This window comes from Amblyomma americanum, chromosome 9 (genome assembly GCF_052857255.1).
Source record: "Amblyomma americanum isolate KBUSLIRL-KWMA chromosome 9, ASM5285725v1, whole genome shotgun sequence".
Taxonomy (NCBI): Eukaryota; Metazoa; Arthropoda; class Arachnida; order Ixodida; family Ixodidae; genus Amblyomma; species Amblyomma americanum.
Window position 1 is genome coordinate 77,019,889 of NC_135505.1, and position 19,457 is coordinate 77,039,345.

Consider the following 19,457-nt stretch of genomic DNA (forward strand, 5'->3'; position numbering starts at 1 on the left):
GTCCGCCCTCTGTCATGCATTTCTATGATTGGTCCGTAATCACAACCTGCCTACTCTGGCAGGTGACAACCTACCCACCGGACTGTGATCAAATTGCCCACCATGGCGCCGCGCACGGAGCTCGGCAATAGCAGCCTGGGTCTCGCAAGTCCCACCGGTGGCTGTTTCTTAAAACGCGCGCCAGCCGAGTCAGCGGCACATTGGTGAGCCAGTGCCCCACTGCGCCAGTAATGTTATCAGCACACTACTGCATTCTATGAATGAGTGCATTATAATTGCATTCGCATTCTCTGAATGCAATTGACAGGGTCTTTATGTCATCAACATCGAATGGCCACCAGTGGACCAATCATAGGGGACCGGCAAATTTGAAACTGTGAGGACGACCGAAAAATTTCATATTGGCCCACTCCCACACATTTCCAAGGGCCCTAAATTTTCGAAGTAGGACCGCCCTATAAAATGGTCAAGGCGGTTATGAGGGATTAGCTGCTGCGTTAAGGTGGAATAGTCGGGCGCAATTTTATAGTGTCATCTGTTATTTCAAAGGAAGGTACTCAAAGATTCCAAGTGGTGTATGCCATATAATAATATTTAAATGTTTCAACTGGAGTTTTGGCATGCAATTCGCCGGAACAACGTGAGACAGTCACGTTATCGCATTTTCTTCTATAATAATATGGTTAAGAAGTCCCCAAGAATGTTAGTTCTTTTTATTAGTCAATTCTATTCTTTGTTTTTCAAACTACCAGCTATACATGAGTGGTGCGAGAGGAAAATTTTCTTTTGGTCTCGGTCAACTCTCTTTTGTCCAATATGTAATCGTCGCATGATATAAAATTACGAAATCATCTTTGAACGTGTGTTGAAAGCCCCCATTCATTTTGTTCCGGCACCTGATCTGAACAACTTGAGCTTGAAACCGGGGTTCCCGCCGTATCTGGCAAATGGAGTCCAAAAGGAGAGATTATGTGGTTTTTATGTATAAAATGGCCACACGGCTTGCGCGTTTCAGCCGACTGCGGTCTAGTGGAAGGAGTCACTTGGAGACGGCCATAAAATGGTTGATGATAACAGGTATACGCCTCCACTGCTGACTCGCGCACCCTTTTCAAAAAATATGAGAGTGTCATGCCATCAGCCCACCTGGACGACTTTGACATAGATCAGCAGGATAATGCCAGTGTCAGCGAAGCTTTGCCAGACAACTCTGCGACGCGGTCAAAGCTCAGTAAAAGCGGTTAGCGTGCTACGTGGCAGCTGAACTATTGAGCTGCTCAGACGGCAGAAGAAAACAAAAAAAGTGGGGGGGTCCTGCCGTTCGATAACCTCAATCGAGCGAGAAAGCTACCGTTTTTTCACCAGCCGGCGACCGAGATAGCGTTGAGAACAGGACTCAGTATAAATAAAGAGCTATGCGTACGCCTCAAGATGTGCCCGAGTTGAAAAAAAAATAAACAGAAAGTGTACGATTCAAAATGAGTTCCTCATAAGAGGTCCCCTCTCAGGGAAGACATCTGCCACACAGCTATTTTTTACTATTTTTTTTTTGCATTCGACTTCCTCAATCGGTATTCTGTGCAATCTCATTTCGGCAGCAGTTTCTTGCTATTTTTGTTTTTTTTTTACAAATCAGCGTCGTAATATGGACGCCTGGAGTGAACAGGTAAGAGGCTGCGATGAACGGCTCTCTGGTTGAGATCACATGCTCGTTAAGACGAATCACTTGCCGAAGAATTGCTGTAGTGCCTGTAGTTTCAAACTGGGATGAAGAGCGTTGCTCGGACTTGAGCCTAAGTGCAAGAGAGGTTATTCTGGATGATTTCTGCGCAGTTTTCAACTGCTTGAAATCTTGAGCCCTCTGTGCCAGTTTGCCTTCGACAGTCCAGACCGATTTCTTTGTTGGGTTGGCCTTGCCGAGTAAGCGTAAAAGTTGTATGAATATGTAGTGCCAACTGACTAATCTGAATTCCAACATTGACCGGTTTCAGTACGAGAACTTTCAATCCCTTCGCCATTGACAGTCGACCATTCTGTTTTGATTTCTTACTCAGGCTTGCGGGAAATGTAACCGAAGAAGGTAAGCAAAAGAGGCCATACGGAAAATACATGAAACTAATGAAGGGATCGCGATCGAGGCTTACACTTGAATGGATTTGTACTTTACTTTAGTTGTTTAGTTGTGCCGAAGGCAATATAGCTGCGCTCCTGCTTTTTACTTCTTTTCAGCATTTACTGCTATCCAAATGTAATTACGACGCTAATGATTGATTTACCTGCTACCTGGAGAAGTAACTTTGAAGAAGTAACTTCGAAAATTGGAGGGGCCACTTAGGCTCTGCCTTAAGGGTATGACGCGATAGCGTAATGGCTTGATTCCCATCAATAGAGACCTAGTCATTCTCTACATTACATTAATAGATCCCTAGGAGTCATCCAACCACTCCTGGCGCAGTGGTGGAGCGGTTTAGAGATGTTGATATGAAAATCGATCCTTCGTGCCGACAGTCAAAGCCAGTCCACATTCGTCCACCAATGCCAAGTGATTCTTAGGCTGAGTGAATTGCTTCATGTGCGACGTTGTCAAAGGCTCCCTTCGCGTCAAGAAACACAGCAGTGATCATAGACCGCTCTGTTTTGATGCGTTTGACACAATTAGTAAGAGCAATAACATTGTCAATGCTGCTGCGTTCTTTTCGTAAACCAGACGTGGCCGAAGGGTAAATTACCCTGCTCGTCAGGTCCCGGGTATGTCGGGAGTGTACCATTTTCTCTATCAGTTTTCCGACGCAGCTTTGAAGCTCAATGGGACGGTAAGCGTTTGATTCAATTGATGGTTTTCCAGGCTTCAGAATAGGTGTCACACGCGCACGCTTTGAACATATTTCTAGGCTGCCGGTCTCCCAGGAGGTGTTATAAACTACGAGCAGCTGAACCTTAGCCTTAGTTCTCAGGTGAGAAAGGGCAGTGTAGCTTACGCCGTCCGGTCCTGGGCACGATCTTTTATTGGTAGCTGCAAAATACGCATGAAATTCTTCCATAGTGAACGGTTCATCAAGGTGGGCAGTATTAGGTGAAGGGGTAAAGCTTTGGAGAGGCAATGGCACCGATATGTTCGTTAATCGAGCAGGGATCTTAAACAAAAACCTCCACTGCATCGAAACGAGAAATTTTCGCATTTACAGCTATGCAGTCCAAAGGATTTAGTGGGGCGGGCTGACTACTGAGGCAACATAGTATGCTCCATACCTTAGAAAAAGGCTTTCTGGGATCAAGCTTCGCACAAAACGATCGCCATTCCCGTCTTGTCAGCTTGTCCAAATGACGTTTAACATGTTTCTGTGCGCGCTTGCCAGCGCTTATAACCGCATATAAACTACTGTAACCTTGTTTGGGGGACAACATCTGCTACACACATCCACAAATTACTTTTAATACAGAAAAAAGCTATCCGCCATATTGCAAATGCCCCATACGATTCCCATACGCGGGATTTATTTCAATCATTTAATGTCTTGACTGTCACTCAAGCATACATATTTAACCTGTTCTTAAAATACAAGAGCAGCTTAAAACACACAAATGAGCATTTTCTTCGAATGAGCCGCCTTAAAAAATCCTTGCAGCTGCCATACAATGTAAGGCAAAGATATACATGGGATTTGCCATTTTCCCGAACCAATAACGGTTTTAACAGGTTGCAATATCGTGTACCATTCCTGCTAAATAGCCTTGAAAAGTTACATATAGACCCGAACACCATGACTAGAAAACAATGGAAAAAATTTTTAATGACGAACGACGGTATCCAAATTTAAGGAAAAAGTACAGAAGAAAAATGTTGTAATGTAAACGTTTTCTCTTATTTTGGAGCATGCTTGTTTTTGTATTAGGTTCGTACGATTCTTTTATTTGTCTGTACGTCCTGAGTGTAAATGGTCTAACTTAGACCAGAAACTCGTTTTTTTTCCCTTTCCCTTTTCCTGCATATGTATCCAAATATGTTGGCCTGCACGTAGGATGCTGTTGTACGCGAATACATTTGTACTGCTTTTATCTGTGAGATGCAACACATATATATATGTAAAAACTTGCATTTAACATGACTGAAAAACCTTCACGCTGCCAATCAAACAGGGGCAAGGGCCTTGTCAAGCTGCTTGTAGCAGCTTTTTTGCTCTTGTCCCAGCATTCCTTTGTTACACGCGGAAGAATGCTGAATAAAGATTTGATTTGATTTGATTTGATTTGATTAATTCGTCCTGCGTGCTCGTGTCTCTGCTCTGCGGCGAATTGCTCGAGGTCGCTCATATTCAGCATCTGCAGTTCAGTGCACTTTTGATAGAGTTGCAACCTTAGTGCTGGACGCTTTAGCACATGCTACAGCTGCAGTGACGCTTTCATGATCAAGGTTTGAGAGGTCCAGTTTTTCAACTGTGTCAGCGAAAATCTTCCCAATTCGTATAGGGTACCGCAGGCCGCTGTGAACTTTAGAGAGCACCACCAACTTCTATGTACGTAGGTAGATGATCGCTGCCATGAGATTCTATGTCAACACTCCAGGTTCTTGAAGACGACACATGCGCGGAAATCGTCGAGATGTCAAGTGCACTGGATCTTATACCTTGATAAAAAGTTGCCTGGCCGTTGTTGAGGAAAGTGAAATTGTTGCACTGTGCGAAATCAAATCCCTGTCGTCCTCTGGCTGTTGATCTGATACCTCCCCGAGAAGGATGATGTGCGTTGAAGTCTCCTGTTATGATGTGAGGTGCAGGGGTACTGCGTACGATATCCTGAAGGCGGTCAATGTTAAAGTTGACGCACGGCGGTATGTACCCGACGATCACTGTGAAGGACAGGTTCATAATCTTTACGGTGGCTGCAACATATTCTTTCCGTGATTCGGCAGATATGAGTTATGGAATAGAGGTGACGTTTTTCCGAACAGCTAAAAGAACTTTGCTGATGTCAGCACCTGTCATGGAGTTTAGAACAGTATAGCCTGAAAGACGGATAGTAGTACGCAGATGGGATTCTGAGATGGAAACGATTCGGAAACGACGCTTCGAAACAATTTGTCGGAAACCACACAGTAATGGACGAAGGCTGCAGACATTTCATTGGAAGATGGTGGCCTTGTTACGGATGCTTTGCACGCCAGGCAGAGTTGCTGGTCTATGACTGCTACCGTAATTGTGCAAGAAGAGGTGAAATAAATCAAGGATAGTTAGGATGGCCTTCACCACCGGCGAAGAGTGTGATGTAAGGAAAGCGCGGACAGCCTCATCAAGCGAGCAGAGTAGGGAACTGATACTATCGGAGTGTTGGCGAATAGATGCTTCGCGCGCGCAGTTTCATGTTGCATACTGCTGCTGCCGTGGAGTGTTAACTTCTGTACTCGCTACGGGAGGTGGTTCAACGTTTTGTCGAGGTGGAAGAGGAGGGGACTCAACCACGTCCTCAATGCGCAGGTGAGTGGCTTTATCTTTGTCCGGCGGTTGTGAAGCTTCTTTTTCCCGGCGACGAATTTATTCTGCGGCGACTTCCCCGGATTTGGTTCTGCTCAAATAGAGCAGTTTTTCCTCACTTAGAGTCTGCATTGTTCTAGTGCTTGTACTTGGCTTTCTCCTTTTTTTGTGCAGTGCAGCGCAAAAACGTCGCCTCATGCTGCTTACCGCAGTTAGGACAAAGGGGGTTATCACTTGCACATTCATTTCGGTCATGGCTACCACCGCAACAAGAGGAGCGCAAGGCAAGTCGACAAGCGCTAGCCACATGGCCGAAGTGTTGACATCTGGTGCATTGCAGTAGTGTTTCAATGTACTCGTACACACGGCACCTTGTACATCAGAAAATAACGTATTGCGGAGTGGATTCTGTCGCAAATACAATGCGGATATTTTCTGAGTTTTCAAGTCGGCGGGCGGCTTTAATGAGAGCTCTCTGTGGCAGCGTTGAGAAGATATCTGATTGTGAAAGTTGGAGGGTGACACCCTTAGTGACACCCACGCTGCAGTTGCTGGGGTGAGGCTCGTAGGCCTGAACTGCAACTCCAGCTATGCTTGTTATTTGCGAGAGGCTTTCAGTTCCGTGCGCTGTACGGGTGTCAACTGCCAGAAGGTTGAGTCGCTCGATGGGACAAAATGGAAGAACGCCGTCTGGAGCCACTTATCCTAATCCTTGTCTCAATGTCAGTGGATTGAACCGGGTAACGTGGTGCCCGGAATCAAGTGGCTTGATGACAACCATGAGGTTATGCTTTGGGGTTTGAGGTACGTTCGGAGTATCTGCACTCATAAGTGACCGCTTTGAGCTGCGACTGCGCTTTGAAGGCACGTGAATAAATCTCTCAGAGCCTTCCCCGGACTTCGCAGTAGTGTCGATGTAGATGATAGTAGAAGGACTTGACGAATCAGAAATATCGTCCTGACTTGAAGGTAGTGGCAGATCACGGCTTGAGTTGAAAGTATCATGAGTGCGTTGTCCATGAGGTTCTGTAAATCCTAGTCCTGATGCAGCTGGAGCTCAAGAGTAAGTGCAAGACGCCAGGCTTGAGGCAGCAGGTATGGCCTGCTGAATTAGGCCTGACGGAAAGCCAGGTGAACAGTCAGGTTTGAGCCAGTTTGCGGCACCGGCGGAGCCGCACTCACCACAGGAATCATGCCAGGATATAGCAGTGCAGTTTATCTGAGCGCAAATGTTCAGCACCGATGAGAAACCCTTCACAAAGAGTGGCAGAGACGAGCGGACACAACCCGACAGCTCTCTGACTTCTTCCTATCGGAAGCGATAGTGCTGCATTCCTTTACGAATAGTTCGATTACATGCGAGCCAAAATCTGGCAGAACTTATTCAGTGCATTCAGTAAACGACTTATATACTGCGAAAAATAATAGTCGTGTTATTGACAATATATTGTCTGAAGTGAAACAGGGGAGCAGCAATTGGCCATGCGAAAAAGGCACTGTACTCTCCCACCTGGTACTAAAATCCGTGAAGTAAAGGAAGCGTCAGTGACAACAATTCACGTAGAACTGTATGGGAGGGTGAGACGAAAGTTAGTACGCTTATGCTGAGTAACGTTCTCCATACACCTACTTACACTAATATGTATGTAGACTACAATCACTAAGCCTGCAGTGCGCATGGGGTACTTTTTTCTTCTCAGCTTTCCTGTGATTGCTCGGCAGCGTTTTCTTTGGAAGCGTCAGAGTTTATACTCACCACAGCACATGCTTAAGTCACAGTCATGACGTTTTTGGCGGTGGGTAAGGTGCTGGTTTGCAGATCACACAAGTGCTCAGGAACTGCAGGAGATGTGGGATCTATACTCTGAATGATTGGTCGTACTCAGTAAACAGGTACTGGAAGTCGTTAACTGAGTGCTCGTGATGCCTGCCCATGGTCATTAACGTTAGGAAAGATACATGAGGAGTACTTTCATGTTTTCTCTTTTTGTTTTTTCTTTTTGCATGTGCCTGTTCTCTTTTTAAAATTTCAGTATGACGTCATTTGGAACGAAAAGCAGGAAGGTTGGGTTTACAGAACATCCTTTGATTTTTATGTGTTCAGTGCTTTGCTTGGCCGAAAACACTGCAAATGTGGCACAAACTCAATCCCGACTTCCGAACCGCTTTTAGACGGTCTTTGTATATCACTGCAATAAATATCCAGTTTAGGTTAGGGCCAACATAGGGAGCTATGGAACGGAAAATAATCGAGGTAACGTTAAGAGACCGAAAGCGGGCAGATTGAGAGTGGAAACAAATGCGAGTTAGTGACATCCTTGTCGAAATAAAGAGAAAGAAATGGGCTTAGGCAGGGCATGTATATGCGAAGGCAAAATAACCTATTGTTCTTAATATTTGAGCAGACAAGCGTCGCAGGTGGTGGCAGAAAGACAGGTGGGTGGATGAGAGTAACAGATTTGCAGTGATATGGTGCCCACAGCTGACAAATGACATGGTTAACTGAGAAACATGTGAGAAGCCTTTGCCCTGCAGTGGCCGTAGTCAGGCCGATGATGATGGCGATGATGTTAAACGAGAAATGGACATTAAGCTTATACATTGAAAGGAGTGCGCAAAACTAGTACGTAAGTTGTCGCTTATGTATTAACGCAGAAAGCTGGAGTGCTACAACTTATTAATAAACATTCTCGTCACTTGTGTTGATAAATATCGAGGACATCTAGATATTCGCGCTGTACAGTACTATTCTCATAACCGCAGCGGTTGTCCGCAAGCAACTCTCATTAACGCTGTGAACATCACATGGGTTTATATTAAACTGCACATCTCCAACAAAACCTTTCACATTAACCCAACGTTTCGAAGCTGACTCGGCTCCTTCATCAGGGGTGACTGAGGGCAGTAGCTAGCGTCTTTAAGTATGGAGGGAAGGAGAGGTCAAGGAAAGAAAGCTGTGATGCGAGAGGCGTCGGTGAGAGGGAGGAAGGGGGGTTAAGGCTGTTAGTCATGTTGTCACACTGTCTTAAACCCCCTTCTTCCTCCTCCCCCCGCCCCTCTCATCGCAGCTTTCGTTCCTTGACCTACTCCTCCACTCCATACTTAAAGACGCTAGCTAGTGCCCTCAATCACCCCTGATGTAGGAGCCGAGTTGGCTTCGAAATATTGGGTTAAAATAAAGTTTTTGGTTGGAGATGTGCAGTTTATGTCTTCAAACGCAACCATACAGGCAAATCTGTCAAAATGTTCAGTTTTCAATCACATGGGTTTCATAAAGTTTCGTCATATGCTTCCTTGGTAACATAGCATATATTAGAGGCATACTGATATGGTAGGAGAGGTTGAGGGGGGGGGGGGGGGGGGGTAAATAGTTTTTACTGTAAGGCTTCGTTTATTCTTAGTAAATAAATTTCGATGCTTCTTTGATATCTTTTGGAGCGACCAAGACGCTAGCTCTTCTAGCCCTATCTGTTGCCGCTTCCCCCAATGCCGCCATCACCGTCATCATGCTAAACCTCACTGTGCCAATCGCATGACAAAGGCCCCTCCCATATCTCTCCAGTTAACCCTGTTCTGTGCCAGCCTCTGCAATCTTATTAATTTGATCCGCCCACCTAAGTTTCTCCTCCCCCTCCCTACTACGCTTGCCTTCTATTGGATTCCAGTCTGTTGCGCTTAACGACCATTGCCTGTTACCTGACTCACACTGCTCTCTTACTGTCTCTTAACGTTACAGCTATCATTTTGCTTTCCACAGCCGGATTAAAAGGCATTCCAGTATCCTGTGCTTCAAAGTAGTGAATGATGTACGACGTTCCGAATTCCGCTTCTAAACTAGAACGAAATTGCTCCGAAATTCGTATTTATAAATTTCCGGGGTTACTGGACAGACGCAGTTCAATAATCTTGGTGTAAATAAGCTCTTTGAACCACTCTGCCTGGTTTGAACTACTCGTCGAAAGGGTTTGGATCATTATGAGCATAAAAAGTCAAGGGGTTTTTGGAGAAGGGGCTGACATTTTCAAACATATTCTTCTCCCTTACTAGTTCTCACCTTTCCCTCTTGAAATCCTGACCTCCAATTATCATAGATTTTTAAAGGAATATTGGAAACTGATAAGGAAGAAGTGAATTAACAATAAAGCTGTAACATCGAAAGTATAGGAATTCAGTAAATAGTCCGTTTTCGTGGAGTATGATGCCCCTCGTATCCCAAAAGTTAATGATACGGTCACAAATATTATTACAGAGTCACTGGTTTCTGTACTTTGATATTCTGTGTAGCCTCGGGAGCTATTTTGTTTGGAACAAATAAAGAAATTATTTCGTTATTATTGTTACTCACTTATTTCATTCACGCGTTCTACTAGACAGCTCAGGAGCTGCACTGAGTGTTACGTTGGTGTATGTCCTTCCTTGCTTAGACGCGAGCTTTGATTACCCATTCGACCTAGTGTTCGAAGAGCGAATGCCTCCGCGCTGAAGGTAAAGAAAAACCGTGCGAAACATATCGCTGCTTGCGCCGCGTCACAATGTATTTGTTTACTTCACGGATGTTTTGATATTTCTCGGCCAAGAACGTCGCATTTCGATGGAGGCAAGATTCAAATACTCTTCTCCAGAACTCCTGCATGTTCAGAAACCCTAGGTGGCATAGTTATTATCCGGAGACCTCCGCTACGGCGCCTCTCAAATACCATGTGGAGCTTTCAGACGTTAAAACCGCAATACTACATACTATATAATCGCAACGCACAGCACAGACTTTAGAGCACAGTCGCACAGCACAAAGAAATTTTTGATGCTCATAGGGTAATTAAGGAACAATCTGTGGGAGATAAAGTAATGAGTAACGAACGCATGTGTACATATTAGCTGTTTTAGGATCACAGTGTCTGGGTTTGAAGCCTACTGAAAAATCCTTCATTGGAATTGCAATTTCGTAGTATTTCGCTAAAATATTTTAACGAGTCTTGCTCTATCGCGACGGACTAAAGGGCGAACAATAGCCTGCCATACCAGCTAGGTGCGCCGCACTTCTGAAGTTGGCCGTGCCGACCGTGCAAAGGAGTGCGCCCACGTGTGCTGCATGTGTACAGTTTGGCACGTAACGTTAACTGTAGCGCCGTATGATAACACTGTGCTTAAACGATCGTAAAACAAGCATATGCCTACAGGAGCATTTACAGCATGTCGTGTTTCCGGTTGCAGACGGCTGGCATGCAAAGAGGATTTGGAAAGCGGTGGAGGCACTGATTAATTTTTCTGTCTGTCGTTGACGCCTCCTCGGATCTGCATATCCGCTGAAATTTTCTTGGTGTAGCTGAGATTCCAGAAAATGTGCCCCGTTCACACTGAAGGGATTTTTGCAATTCTTAGTAAAGACGTTTGGGGGCGCCTGTCGTTCGGTGAGTTCTCCCATCGCATTCGCCACGCGCAAAGGATGCAGTGTTTTTACGAGCATGACGCGTTTTTGGTTCGATGAATCAGCGTGTCCTCTCTAAGGGCCCGCTGATTTTAAATCAAAAAGTTGAGGAATGTTATTGGGCGGCGGGCGCAGATGTCTACTGGGGCCGGCTTTTTCCATGGCTAGCGCTTCGCAACTCCTAGCTCTTTCCACTTAATCGCGGGCGCCGAGAAACCACAAAGACGTTAAAGGAAAATAATGCGCAGTTTTGGGGAAGGCAAGAGGAAGCCTAGGAAAGATAGGATAATGGGTAGAGAATTAGCGCTGTTGTCTAGAGGCGTCAGCGGGCCTGCGATTCAGCATCTGAGATTCTTCTAGCAGTGCCACTGATTAATTTTAATTCTTGAAGATGTAGGCAAAGGCCTGTTGCGAACGAAAAGAGCGGCTTCAAGAATAGAGAAAAGGATGGCAACAGAGGTTCTGAAAGAGAATAGGGAGAGGGTGCTTGAGAAAGGTGGAGACAGTAGACCACACGTCAGGAAAAAGGTGCTATTTAGGGTAATGGCTAAAAGAGGTGGCGATTGTGCGAGGGAATGCGGAGTTGTGAAAGAACGGGGAAAACGATGGGAAACAATTACAGGAGCTAGAGTTAATTTGGATGGACTAGAGATGACATTTCACCTGGCGGCCAATGGCAAAAGTAGAAATGCAGCGGAAAAAGTTGATGAAGTGTTAGATGGGAAAACTTGGGATGAGACAAGTGATGGGAAATTGCAAGACATGGAGGAAGTGCAAAGAAAGTAGCTAGTGATAAATTGGGAGACACCGCAACGATAGTGACGACAAAGGGGAGGAAATTTTTGCAGTGCGGGATGTTTAATGAAGAACAGAGAAATAAATCAGGGAAAACCTCTTGCATCGAGGAGTGTTAGGCACTTGGGAAGAAACGTTAGACGCATGCCTCTGAAATCGAAATATAGAGGCACTAATATGGAGCCGAATTGATGTGGTGGTTGAAAAAATATTTTTCATTTTAAGTAAGATTGTAACTGGACTGTTGTTATTCGAATACGTGAGACTTAAATGTGTGAGTCGTTGCGGTGGCAGTAACTGTATGAAATTATTATTTCTCTTCTCTATCTTCCTTCCTTGTATTGCGAAAATGTTCGCTTCTCTCGTATCTTTCTAAATTAGCCTTTCGACTCCTTTGTTAACTTCAGCAAAATGGTTAGTTCTTTTTTTCAAGGACTTGCGATGAAACATGTGTTTGCGGTGACTATGAACGATAACTTGTCTCGGACGCCATTCTCCCCAGGAACCTGAGAATATTCCGGCTCTTTCATTGCACCCATGATTCAAGTTCTTCACAAGATTTTATTTTCGTCATTCAGCGATATTCGGGGCTTTCGATAAGACATTATGATTTTCAAAGGCACGGGGTTTAGATTATCAAGATACTGGATCAAATCCTGTCCATGGCAACCATCCCCACGTCCTGCGCTACGTAAATGTACACTTGGTGTCCGAAATTTCCGGAGCGGGGTCCATTCAGGGTACGGCTGCGCTGTAAGCCCAAATGCAGATTCGGTAATTTATGCCATATACACAGTTCCGTACCTCCCACACAGTGGAAGTCTACTAAGCCCTAAAAATATGTTAATCTTTACAAACTGTGCTAACTAGCGTTTTTTTGGTGGTATGCTTACTCTCACATGAACGTGTTGGTCATCTTTTGGCACCTTCGTGTCAGAGTCACCTTGCACTGTTTTCAGATACTGTTCTTCGTGCGTGTACAGTGCCGCAACCTTAATTATTCACCTTAGAAAACAGAGCAGTGAAGAATAGGCTTCTCTTGCTTTCCGCCGCCTTAATCATGCGGAAACAACAAAAACGCTATAAATGATTCAGCTAGGTGACGAGAAAAGGGCACGCTATGTGTGAATGCTTCGGTTATATAATGGCATCGTCAGCAGGCGCCGCCATCCCTATATAAGAATGAATAGTCTCGACTTCCTTTGGCATGTCGGGCCGCGAGCATTCGAGTGACATTCGGCATTCGAGTGGCTCTGATTAGAAAAGCGGGTCCGTGTTTGGGTGCTTAATTAAGGCGCCCGATAGGTGCCCGCCACTGGCCAAGTGCTGGCATCCCCTCACTCCTTCCCCTTCACTCCTGCCTGCTGCCGGCAACTGATGCCAACGCCGACTTGGTGCCGAAGCCCCGGCAGTAGTGTGGCCTAGTCTAGGGGATATTCGGGAGAGCGGATCTTAAAAGGGTGGCAATCTGTAGGATAATAATATAAGAATTGTTTTTGGGGGAAAGGAAATGGCGCAGTATCTGTCTCATATATCGTTGGACACCTGAACCGCGCCGTAAGGAAAGGGATAAAGGAGGAAGTGAAAAAAAAGGAAGAAAGAGGTGCCGTAGCGGTGGGCTCCGGAATAATTTCGACCATCTGGGGATCTTTAACATGCACTGACATCGCACAGCACACGGGTGCCTCAGCGTTTTGCCGCCATAAAAACGCAGCCGCCGCGGTCGGGTTCAAACTCGGGAACTCCGGATCCGTAACCGAGCGCCCTAACCACTGAGCCACCCCGGCGGGTACAATCTGTAGGAAGCATAGAAAAACTGTGGGAAATGCACGGAGTATCTTCATTCCTTCCATGTCCTCATCAGGGTATACGGGGCATGAGCGAGGGGCCTTCCTGTGATGGCTACGTTTCGCGCGCTCACGCTAAGGCGTAGGCGGACAGGATGAAGGGTTGAAGAAAATGTCTCAAAGCTGGACGGTCTTGCTACGCACCAAGACAATGTTAGGACCCCAAGTAGCACGTTCCTTACCCAAGTTCTAGAAAGTCTCGTTGTATACTCCAAGAAGCACGTGGTTTCAGCTTTTTGCACATCCAGTTTTGCAGCCGCAAGGCATACCCTCATCGTACGATGAGTTGTTTTAACACAGTAATGCGCACGCGTTCTTTCAGGCTAGCGGCACCTGTTATTGTAGCGGCACGCAGCAACGCAATATTAGATCCCTCTGGTGTGCTCCTGCATTTGTCAGTCATTTAAAAGAGTCAACCATGAAGAAGGGCTTCTGTGAAGGCAAAGGCAGAGTTCGTTTTTCTGTTGAGCTAATAAAGTTCCATACTCCGGCAACACCTAGGCAATGGAACAGCAAAAAGCATAAGCTGTCTCTTCTGTGCTGTGGTACTGACGAGAGACTGAGTTTTGGCGCCTCCTTTCCAGGCAGAATCGGCAATTGCAAGCCCTCAAACGTGGCAGCCGCCCCCTTGCCTCTCCCCTCTCCTTCCTCACTAAGCTCGCACCTGTGCGTGATGAAATCTGCCATTGCGCGTGTGGTTGGTCATCTGCATATGCGCATCCGCTTGTGGGATTGTAAATAGGTATTGACAATGATAGCTCTTCAGTTCGTGCGTCTATTCTCCACCGTTCAGTCTGCCCTCCATTGTTTTCTGTTCAAAGGCATCGCAATATATTGACCACGATTGGACGAAGCCGCCATGGAAATGTTTTGTCGTTTTGACCGTCGAAATACCTCTGATTTCATTGCTCAGAGTTCTTCGGCACGCGCTTTTCTCTTTCTCAAAAATTTCTTTTTTCCGACTAGAATGAAGTTTTTAGCCTGCTGCCTAAGTTTTTCTTCTCAGCAGTGCTTACTTTTATGCTGTTTTGCGAACAGACAAATATGCGGTGGCACAACAAGCTTTGGTATGCGGCGATCAATGCAGAATCGAAATGAAGTATAAATTTGCGGCTGGGCGATGTTTGTTATCTGCCTTGCCATTGCAGATATTCCCAGCTGTGCGTTCAGCTCCTTTGAGAGTAGGCCGGATAACGCGTGGGACAGACACCTCCCCCGGAACAGTAAAATGAGTGCAGATGAACCTTACTGTGCTGCGAATACCCTTTTAGGAGGGTAGATGTGTAGGCCAGTTGGTGAGACTTTAGAAGGCTATACACCGCAGCACAACCCATGACAGAGGGAGCCGACGAAACACGGCTTTATTGCTGCGTTTTGACGTGAAAAAGAGGGCGTGTGCCCCGAATTTTAGCCTGCACTGCATTCGCTATGTCTGGTAAAATTCACGGCGAGAGCCGCTGTATGAAGCACACCCAAGGCATTCTATGCAGTCATGGTCCGTAGAATTTTCCAGGTGCCCGTAGGTGCATCCACCGGGGGGAGTACCACTTCGGGCCTGGAAGGTACCTCGTACCGGCCCACCCTGGCATTGGTGCAATTCAGGGTATACCTCCTGGATCTGAAGCTGCCCGGAAGTGCAGCGTTCCGCTGAGATTCGCTAGGGCCGCTGGGTGTGCACGCCACATAGCCAACGTCATTCTTCAATAGCGCCCTGCACTATCTAATATAGGAAATGTTCGCTGTAAGCGGCCATCTTCACGCCAGATTTACTGCGAATGACGGCTCATTTGGAATGATTCAACTATGCTGTATCCTATTTTCTTCATTATTTTTTCAGTATTTCAAATATACTGTGTGCTGTATATTAGGCTAACATGCAATAATGTGAATTATATTTGGAGGCAGCCGCTTTTTTGTGTTTGCTTTCATGATTATTAATTGCACTTTTTCATGCTCTGTAACAGCACCGAGAGAAGAACGGTTTTCGTAGCAGAGGGCTGGGCATTTATTTTCACCGCCAGGGCTTCTGTTTTGTGCAACGTGCGTTCTCATCCCACTGCTCAACAGCGTCTTGTGCATTTGTCCTGCATCGTGATGTCCCGATTTTTCCTCCGCAGAAAGCTTAGGCAAGCATCCGATCCCAGGGCCTCATTCGCTCAAATTAATGAGTTGTTCGCTTGCCTAGGTACTACTAAACATCAATATAATGTAATGAGCGTTGTTTTAACAATATAAATTAAAACATGACGTTATTTGCTGAACCATAAACATCCAAAAAATCACATTCAAAGCGAACACTGCTAGTTCTCTTCTAATTGTTATAAAATGGTGTACATGAACTAATAATTTTAATCGTTAAATCTCAAAACATTATCTTTAGGTTTTGTAGGATTTGTAGGATTTGTAAATAAATCAAGATTGTCGCGAGTTGGTAGCGCGTCCTCGACTTTCCGAAGGGGAACGCTATGGCATGCAGATTCGAACAAGATTACAAGATAACAAAGAGATCATGCAAAACAAAACGAACCCGCATTTATAATTTAAAGGAAAAGAGCCGATACGAAACGAAAACACGAAAAACACACACTCAACATGCGTACACCACTACCGAAAAAAAAAGAAAGTTCATCAGGTACTCAGCGTCCCAGGTGAAGCGGGGATGCCTTGCGGACAATGCGCACGCGGGTGGTTGTAGTGTGATGCGTCGCTGTGGTCGCATCAAAGAAAGCGGCTTAAGGGAGCCGGTGGTGGTATGATCGGAGAAGAACACCGGGAGACGCCGGTTGTCTCCAGTCAACAGCGCGGAGAACTTGGCAGCGGCAGGAAATATGTAGCCATGTCTCGTCGCCGTCGTCACGAAACGCCGGAGGCTTAAAGCAGGCTATCCAAGAGTGCCTTCTCGCAGCACGGACCATCAGTCTATATGCTGGCACCTCCACGCTTGCAAGGAACACAGTATGCTTGCATCGGTATCTGAGGAGAGGAAGGTCACGGCAGCATGGACCCAACGTCCGACGCCTGCCACCTCTACGCTTGAATAGAACGCAGGAGCCTTGCTTCGCTGAATCAAGGAAAGCCTCTCAGCAGCACGGACCCTCAATCCATCTACTGCTACCTCCACGCTTGAATGACCGAATCTCCGCTGCTTTATCTTCCTTTACACCTCGGTTTTCTGACACTTCAACTCTCCGCTCCTCGTGCTCGCCACGCTCTTTGTCGCCGTCGCCTCGCACACACCATTCGCACGCGCACGCGCAGAACGCTGGGGTCGCACGCCCAGCGCTCCGCTGTATGACGCACTAATATCAGCGCACCGCGTTCACAAATCCTCCGAGGATCTTTTGTGCACCTCACATATGCCCCCCTTCGAAAACTTGTTCCCAATATAAACAACTGCCGTTGGTGCACACTACACTTATGTTCATGTGCTAGACAGACAACTTAAACGCTGCGGATGTCACCGGAGGGAATTTACACAGTGACACATGGAGGTACATGGAAACCGGCACAGAGGAAGCATGTGGTCGAACATAAAACATCTAAAAAATAAAAAATAAAAAGCATACGAAACATCAAGCACGAACTTTAAACTTGTATGCATCATAAAGGTAAAACTTTTCACACTGAACCACACATAACTAGAAAACGAAGAGAAATAAACATCTTTTAGGCCCTCCTAGATTACGTTTGCGCAGGTATCCATTGCAAACACACCGAATTGTAGCACTTTACTTTGGGCATTAGTCTCTGGTAATTTATGAACCACTCATGCAATCAGCGCCTACGTTTTCTGATCCTGTCAACTTCTTCGATTACGACGAAAGAAGAGGCTTGCATGGTCTGTTGGGATGCACGCTCTTCGTACCGTTTAAGCATATTGATGTGGAAGGGCCTCTTAATGTGGCCCAGGTAGATCCAATAATCCACGTCGTTCTTTTTTCCACAAACCACAAATGGACTTTTTCACTGCATGACGAGTTTATTGTGGCTATTCGGCAAAAGATTGAGAGCACGATCACCAACCCTTAATTGGCGCTTCTTGCTGCTCCTTCCACAGTATCTCTTCTGAGACTGTTGGGCACGCAACAAATTTTGATGTCCCGCTTTCACAGCTCTTTCGAGACGTTCCCTTAGATCGACAACGTAAGCATGGTTCGTCTTCGTGTCTTCTCCCAGCTCTTCCTTTGTCCAAAGCTCTCTGGAAAGTCCGGGCGGTCCTCGCACGTGACGTTCAAATATCAACTCAAATGTAGAAAACCCCAGACTCGCCAGAGGAACATCTCTGTACGCGAACAGAAGCGGAGCGATATAACGATCCCATGTTTTGGGCTGCTTGTGACTGTGCTTCCGCAGCATCTGCTTGAGTGTCCCGCTAAATTTCTCCACCATCCGATTTCACATCAGATGGTAAGGGGTTGTGCTAAGATGTTTCACCGCCAAGAGATCATTGAGCTCTATCACCATTTCGGAAGTGAAACAGGAGCCCTGGTCACAAAGGATCTCTCTCAAAAAACTTATTCGTGAGAACATCTGCACCAAACCTTCTGCCTTGGTCGCTAAATCTATCTTTGGTAGAGCCACAGCGTCGGAATAACGCGTGGCAAAATCGACGAGAGTGAGAATTTATCTATTCCCTTTCACCAATGTGGGCGACAGAGGACCGACAATGTCAACAGCGACCCGATCAAATGGAGTGTCCATAAGAGGCATGCGTCCCAACGGAGCCCTTCCTACTTTTCCGTTTGGGTACGTCCTTTGGCAAGTGTCGCACCACATGACATACCTCTTAATCTCCTCCTGCACTCCCGGCAAGTAGAAGTCTTCCAGAACTCGATCTGTAGTCTTCTTAATGCTTTGATGGCCCGGCAACGGGCTGTCGTGGGCAAGCCTTAACACCAGTGATCGGCAAAGCTTGGGAAGTACTACCTGTCGAACATCTCTGCCAGAGGTGCGATGATATAGGTGGTACAGCAAACCCTTTTCTATAGAATACGAGTGCGAAGTGCCGTGCTTTCCATGGAACACCTTCCATACTTTCATCCAGCACGCCTTCAATGATTCATAGTCTCTTTGCTCTGCTTCTAACATTTCCTTGGTGAACCTCATAGGACCAACGCTTAACGCAGTACTTTCCCTCTTTCGCCCGGAAACTTTCTTTCCAGCCAGGACAACTTTTGTGCCCTCACCATTTTCACTGGCGACCTAGTCATTGACTATGCGAGGAGATATTTTAGCAACGCCCTCCGATTTCTTCTAAATATTGTCTGGATTTACGGCTCACGGGCTTCTGGTATAATTACAATTATGACATCATACAATGCTGCCTCCATGCATTTTACCAGAGCCATGCCAGTGAAATAAGGGGAAGCGATATAGACTTTTGCGTCGGCAACTTCCAGACTACTACCATCAACAACGAACACCGTAGATCTCGAGCCGGTGAGAGCCGAGTCAGGAACTAGGGCTCTCCGCTCCATTACTGTATTGCTCCCCGCGTCCCGTAAAACACATAAGGGTTGGCCTTGGAGCTCGCCTTCTAGTACAGACACGTGTTGTGCGTCTGCAGGCTTTTTCCGAAAAAGTCAGACCACCACCTTACCTTCAGCTGGTTCAAGCCTATCTGCTGTTGTGGACGCAGTTTCAGGCGCAGCACTCTCTGGCTGAGCACAACAGGACGATTGCTTTTGGTTCTCGTGATTCCTTGAGCAGGAACTTGCATCATGCCCTGTTTTTCGACATTAAACACAATACAGCTGTTTTGTCTTAGAGGGAAAATCGGCAGCGTTATGTCCCGGTCGGTTACAAATGAGGTACCTTCCTGAATGTCCACTCGATGGTACATCCTTCTCTCCCAGAACGCCCACCTCGAATGATTCTTTGAACGAAGACAAGTTACCTTGCTGCTGGGCCTCCAGAAAGTTG